The sequence below is a fragment of the Aethalodelphis obliquidens genome, unplaced genomic scaffold (genome assembly GCF_003676395.1).
Source record: "Aethalodelphis obliquidens isolate GAN/ISIS:26980383/991018 unplaced genomic scaffold, ASM367639v1 scaffold48, whole genome shotgun sequence".
NCBI lineage: Eukaryota > Metazoa > Chordata > Mammalia > Artiodactyla > Delphinidae > Aethalodelphis > Aethalodelphis obliquidens.
The window spans coordinates 4103359-4110948 of record NW_020837992.1 but is presented as its reverse complement, the minus strand read 5'-3'; positions in this window follow the sequence as shown (position 1 = coordinate 4110948).

The window sequence follows — 7590 nt, the reverse complement described above, 5'->3', positions numbered from 1 at the left end:
TTTTAAGATTTTTTTTCTAGTTCTGTGAAAAATATCATGGGTATTTTGATAGGGATTACATTCAATCTGTAGATTATTCTGGGTAGCATGGACATTTTAATAATATTAATTCTTTTAATCCAAGAACATGGGACATCTTTCCATTTCCTTGTATCATTTTCAAATTTCTTCATGAATGTTTTATAATTCTTAGAGTATGGGTCTTCCTCCTCCTTGGTTAAGATTATTCCTGGCTATTTTATTCTTTTTCTTAAAATTGTAAATGGGATTGTTTCCTTATTTTTTCTGATAGGTTATTATTAGTATATAGAAAAGCAACAAATTTCTGTATATAAATCTTGTATTCTGAAACTCTACCAAATTCATTTATTAGCACTAATAGTTTTTGGTGGAGATATTAGAGTTTTCTATATAAAGTATCATGTCATCTGCAAATAGTGACAGTTTTACTTTTTCCCTTCCAATTTGGATGCCTTTTATTTCTTTTTCTTGTCTGATTGCTGTAGCTGTTGCTAAATAAATACTATGTTTAAATAGAAGTGGCAAGAGTGAGCATCCTTGTCTTGTTCCTGATTTTAGAGGAAAAACTTTCAATTTCACAATTGAGTATGAAGTTAGCTGTGGGTTTGCCATAAATGGCCTTTATTATGTTGAAATATGTACCAACATATGTGAGATATATACCTCTATACCAACTTTAATGAGAGTTTTTGTCATGAATGGAAGTTAAATTTTGTCAGATGCTTTTTCTGCATCTATTGTGGTGATAATGTGGTTATTCGTCCTTGTGTTAATGTGGTGTATCAAATTGACTGATTTATGAATATTGAAGCATCCTTGCATCCCTGAAATAAATTCCACTTGATAATGGTGTATGATCCTTTTTATATATTGTTGAATTTGGTTTGCTAATATTTTGCTGAGACTTTTGCATCTATATTCATCAAATATATTGCCTGTAATTTTCTTTTTTGTGGTGTCTTTGTCTGGTTTTTGTATCAGGGTCATGGTGACCTCATAGAATGAACTTGGGAGTGCCCTGTAGTCTGCAATTTTTTGGAATAGTTTGAGGAGGGTAGGTATTTATCTATTTGGTAGCATTCCCCTGTGAAGCTGTCTGCTGGAAGTTATTTTAAATTACAAATTCAATTTCACCACAAGTGATTGGCATGTTCAGATTGTCTGTTTCTTCCTGATTCAATTTTGGAAGGTTGTATGTTTCTAAAAATTTGTCAACTTCTAGGTTGTCCAATTTATTGGCATATAATTCTTTGTAGTATTCTCTTATGATATTTGTATCTCTGTGGTATTGGTTGTTATTTCTCTGCTTTCATTTCTTATTTTATTTATTTGGGTCCTCTCTCTATTTTCCTTATGAGCCTGGCTAAAGGCTTATCAATTTTTTTTATCTTTTCAAAAAACAGTTATTGGTTTCAATGATCTTTTCTCTTTTTTTTTTTTGTCTCTCTTTTATTTATTTCCTCTCTGATATTTATTATTGCCTTCCTTCTGCTGACTCTGGGCTGTGTTTGTTCTTTTTCTAATTTGTTGAGGTGTAGGTTAGATTGTTTACTTGAGATCTTTCTTCTTGATATAGGCATTTATCACTATGAACTTCCCTCTCAGAACTGCATTTACTGCATCCTATAAGTTTGGGTATTTTTATTTCCATTTTCATTTGTCTCAAGATATTTTTTAATTTCCATTTTGATTTTTTTCTTTGACCCACTGGTTGTTCAGTAGTATGTTTAATTTCCACATACCTATGGAATTTTCAGTTTTTCTTCTTGTAATTGATTTCTGGTTTCATGTCTTTGTGGTCAGAAAAGATGTTTGATATCAATTCAATCTTCTTAAATTTATTAACTTGTTCTTGGCTTACATATGATCTATCCTGGGAGATATTCCATATTGAGAAGAAAGTGTATTCTGCTGCTGTTACATAGAACATATAAATTTCCGTTGAGACCATCAGGTCTAACGTCATTTAAGTATAATGTTTCTTTGCTGATTTTCTGTCTGGATGATTTATACACTGCTGAAAGTGTGGTTTTGAAATCCCCTACCATTACTGTATTGTTTGTTTCTCCCTTCAGCTCTGTTAATCTTTGCTTTATATATTCTGGTGCTCCTATGTTAGGGACATAAATATTTACAAATATTATGTTCTCTTGTTGGATTGACCTCTTTATCATTATATATTGACCATCTGTCTCTTTTTACAGTCTCTGACTAAAAATATATTTTGTCTAATATAAGTATACCTACCCCTGCTTTCTTTTAGTTTCCATTTGCATGGAATATATTTTTTTCATTCATTTCCTTCACTGTGTATGTGCCCTTAAAGCTGATATGAGTCTCTTGTAGGCAGCATAGAATTGGCTCTTTTTTTTTTTTTCCCATTCAGACACTCTATGTCTTTTGATTGAAGAATTTAGTCAATTTACATTTAAAGTAATTATTGTTAAGTATGGACTTACTATTGTCATTTTAATTATTTTCTGACTGTTTTGTAATTCCTTTGTGCCTTTCTTCTCTGTATCTCTTCCTTTGTGATTTGATGGCTTTCTGTAATGTTATGCTTTGATTTCTTTCTCTTTACTTTTTGTACATCTATTATAGGTATTTGTGCTGTGGTCATCACAAGGCTTGTATAAAACATCTTGTACTTATAATAGTCTATTTTAAACTCATAACAGTTTAAGATTGAGCACGTACTGAGGCTCTATATTTTCACACTCTTCCACCCATATGTTTTGTTTTTGATATCACAATTCACACCTTTATTATATCCATTAACAAATTATTGTAGTTATAGTTATTTATACTACTTTTATCTTTTAAACTTCATACTAGATTTATAAGTGATTTATCCACCACCATTACAACATTAGAGTATTCTGAATTTAATTATATATTTATCTTTTCCAGTGAGATTGATACTTTTATATGTTTTTCTGTTACTAATTTGCACCCTTTTATTTCAGGTTGAGAAAGTCCCTTTAACATTTCTTATAAGGCTGTTCTTGTGGTGATGAATTTCTTCCACTTTTACTTATCTGGAAAACTTTTCATTTCTCCTTAAATTCTCAAGGACAATTTTGTTGGATACAATATTCTTGATCAGCCATTGAATATATCATGCCACTCTATTTTGTCCTGCATAGTTTCTGCTGAAAAATCTGCTGCTAGTCTTATGAGGGTTCCCTTATACATAATACATTGCTTTTCTCTTTCTGCTTTTAAGTGTTTCTCCTTGTCTTTAACTTTTGACCATTCAGTTATGATGTACTTTAGTATAAGTCTCTTTGGATTAATCTAACTGGAACTCTCTGGGATTCCTGGATCTGGATGTCTGTTTTCTTCCCCAGGTTAGGGAAGTTTTCAGTTATCATTTCTTTGAATAAGCTTTCTGTCCCTTTCTCGACTTTTTCCTTTCTGGGACTCCTATAATGTGAATATTGATCCACTTGATGGTGTTCCACAAATCCCTTAATTTCCTTCATTCTTTCCCATTCTTTTTTCTCTTTACTCATTGCATGAATTGCTTTTAGTTCACTGATCCTTTCTTCTGCTTGATCTAGCCTGATGTTGAACCACTCTGTTGAATTTTTCATATCAGTTATTGTATTCTTCAGCTCTGTGATTTTTGTTTTCTTCTTTCATATATTTTCTATTTCTTTGTTGAGATTCTCACTTTGTTCATGCATTGTTCTCCTGATCTCAGCGAGCATCTTTATGATCATTATTTTTAACTCTTTTCCCGGTAAATCACTTATCTCCCTTTCATTAAGGTCTGTTTCTGGACCTTTATCTTATTCTTTTATTTATAACATATTCCTGTTCCTTCATCTTCTTTATTCTCTCTGTTGATTTCTGTGCATTAGAGAAAACAGGTACCTCTTCCAGTCTTGACAGAGTGGTTTTATGTAGAAAATGAATCATGTTGTTCAGGCCAGCCCTAGCTCTTCGTTGTTTCTCAAACTTTTTTGCCCAAGCCACCTCTTTGTTCTCAGAGGCTCCCAATAGGTGTGGGTGTGTCAAGATCTGTCAGTGTCCCAAAGGGAAGGATCTCAGTCATCACCTAGAAGCATGCTGATTGGAAGCTGGAACCTCAGGAAGCAGCTGTTAAAGTGTGTATGTAGACCTCTTTCAAGTAAAGACTGGGAGCTGAGCATTTCTGTCTGCTCCCCCTGCACTGAGCCCTGGGGAGATAGATGGTTAAAAACTGTTTCTTTGTTTGCTACAGTCTGTGGTAACATGAACACAAGCCCTGCTTTCCACCAGAAGCAGGTGATAAAAGGCCCCTGGGTGGCAGCCACAAAAGCCAGGGTGACAGACATGTGTTCAAACTCATTCCAGGTAGACACTGGTGACCTGGAGCAAGCCAGAGGGAGAACATGGAGATGACACTTGCTAACATCCCTGGTCTCCAGGGAGGATCACAGTCTGCTAGGTGTCTGCTAAATTAGAAGCCTGACACTTGGGCAGCACCTTTTAAAGCAGGCAAATAGATCTCTTTTAGGGAAGGACTAGGAGATGGCCATTTCTGTCTGCTCCCTGTGGACTAAGCCTGGAGGGTTGGGGTAGGGATAGCTGATTAAGAAGTGCTTCTTTGTTCATTACAGTCCGGTAGAACTGGACCTCAAGCAGTGCTGGCCATCAGAACCAGGCTATCCAAGGGGTACATCCCCTGGATGGCAGTCGCAAAAGCCAGGATGCCAGATGTGTACATAAGCTCTTTCCAGGGCGACACCAGCAACCTGGTGCTGGCCACGGGGAGAACATGAAGATAGTGCCTGCAAGTGTCCCTGGTCTCTGGAGAGGATTGCAATCCACCTCGAGATATGTGTTAAAATAGAAGCTTGACCTTCAGGTTATATCTTCTAAGATATGGAAATAGGCCTCTTTCAGAGAAAGACAGGGAATGGGTGTTTTGGCATGTCCATGGGAGGAGGTAAGTTCAGGAGCCTCCCAGGTCACCATATTGGACGGGAATCCTTGAAATTAACATGTAATATCAGTAGACTATGTAAAGCACATTGTCCTGCCTAATGTGCCTTATCTAATCAGTTAAAGGTTTGAATAGAAGAAAAGGCTGAACATTCCTTGAGTAAGAGAGAATTCCTCCTGTGTGACTACCCTCAGACTGGGACATTGGCTTTTATGTTGCCTTCAGACTCGAACTGAAGATCAGCTCTTCCAGAGGTTCAAGACTGCTGGCCTTTGGACTAGAGCTACACTGTTGGCTCATGTGGGTCTCTAGCTTGCCAACTCACCTTGCAGATCTTGGGGATTATGAGCCTCCATAATTGTGTGAGCCAGTTATTTATTATAAATCTCTGTTTCTTCCTCTGTCTCTCTTTCTTTGTCACTTTTTCTGTCTCTCTCTTTCTCTGTCTCTGTGTATGAGTCTCTGTGCCTCTGTCTCTATATCTCTTTCTCTGTAGAGAACCTTGACTAATACAGACACACAGATCAGCCCCTTTCAGTGTGAGAAGGCATTATACATGGATGAGAATAACAGGAAGCAGGGATCACTCACAGCCATCCTGGAGGCTGGCCAGCACTTGCCTCAATTTGGTTTTGTCTGATGTTTCTTCATCAGATTAGATTCTGATTATGCATTTTTTTCAGGAACATCACAGAAGGGAGATTATGTCCTTTTCAGTACATTATATCAGGAGGCATATATTATCTATTTGTCTTGTTATGGATGGTGTTAATTTTGATCACTTAGTTAAAGTGGTGTCTGCTCAGTTGTTCTAGTGTAAAGTTAATATTTTCCTTTTGTAATTAATAAGCATTTTATGAAAAGATTCTTTAAAACTATGTAGATATCTCATTTTTCATCAAATTTTTACCCACTAATTTTAGTTTTAATATTTTTATGATTCTTGCCTAAATCGATTATTACCATGATGGTTGCCAAACTGTATTTTTTTCTCATTCAGTCATTACTTCTATATTTATTATTGACATTCCACTATAAAGAAAAGATTTCCCTTCTCTCCCATTTGTTTATTCATTTATTTATATCAACACAGACTCAATATCTATATCAATATAGACTTCATTTATTTAATGAGTCATAATCTATTACTATCATTATTTATTTTGATTGCCCTTGATATGGCTGGTGGGAGCCCTCAAAGTAGCTCCTGTGTCATTTTGACTGGTTGTCCTCATTCTTTGAACATTTCTTTTCTGGCAAAACAAGATGTCTCAGGCTCACCTTGTGTTTTTCCAGACCCAGCACTAGAATTTGTCATTTCTCCAAAGGATTCTGGTTCCTTTAGTAGAGAAAGGTATTTGAAAACCAAGATCTGGATACTAAGTGTGTTCATTGCCATTGGAGTAACATTGCTTCTAGACTCTCTCAGAAAGCAGAGCTGGGAAATATATGTTTGTATACATATCCCTATACCTATTTAAATCTATTTCTATTCATATTTATGTATAAGTCATGAATTTATATCAGTTCTTCAAACTCAAGGCCAATACCATGGATGTTATTTTAACCTTCCCTCTTTCCTTATTTGTAACTCCCTTTCCAACAGTGAGATACCTAGTTCCCATTATCCACAATCTATTAACTTATTTACTCAGTCCTAGAATACACAGAAAGAAGTTTTGGAATTGCTAATCTTATACCATGGTGAAAATCAAATCTATTAGTTTAAAATTATTTTGTTTTGCCTTTAGCCTGAGAGCATAAAAATAACATTGCTTTGTCCAAAATTTGCTTAGATTAATTACCTCCTCCCTGCAGTGTGGGTATGTTATACTGATAGATGTATTTGTTTTTCTTTGTATTCCATTTTAGTTTTTTTCCACATCCTTTTTTATTTTTTAATTTTTGTATCAGTAAACATTAATATAGTTTCAAATGTCAGAACTATATAAAAAGATATGATCAGCGACATGTTCCTTTTGCCCACCACTTCTACTCTGTCCTCTTCCTTTCCACCCACTTTTTATGGGTACCCAATTTCAGTAGTTTCTGGCTTATATATCTTTTAAATTTTGCCCAAATGAGCAGACCACGTATGTCTTTTTATCTCTCTTTATTACATAAAAAAAGCATAGTTTAGGCACTTTTCCCCCACTTAAGAGATATGCTGGAATTCATAAGTTCAGAGGTATTCCTCATTCTTTTATAGCTTATAGGACCTCATGTAGATAACCATAGTTTATTCAAGCATTTTCCTATATATGGGCATTTAGGTTGTAGTTAATGTTTTGCAATTCTCTATAATGCTATAAAAGATAACTTTGTATGTATTTATTTTTCTACTATTGGAAGTTTGTCTTCAGTGCAAATTCCTCAAAGTGGGATTCTTGGTTTAAAAAGTAAACAAATATTTTGTTTTGCTAGATATTGCCAAATTCTCTCAATAAGAGTTGTATCAATTTACATTTCTACCTGGGTTACATACGAGCACTCTATTTCTCCACAGTCTCATTAAACAAATATGTTGTCATCATAGTTTTTAATTTTAGCCAAACTAATAGGTGAGAAATTGTATCTCAGTGTACTCTGAATTTGTATTTCTCTTATTATGAGTGAGTATGAACATATTTTGATAG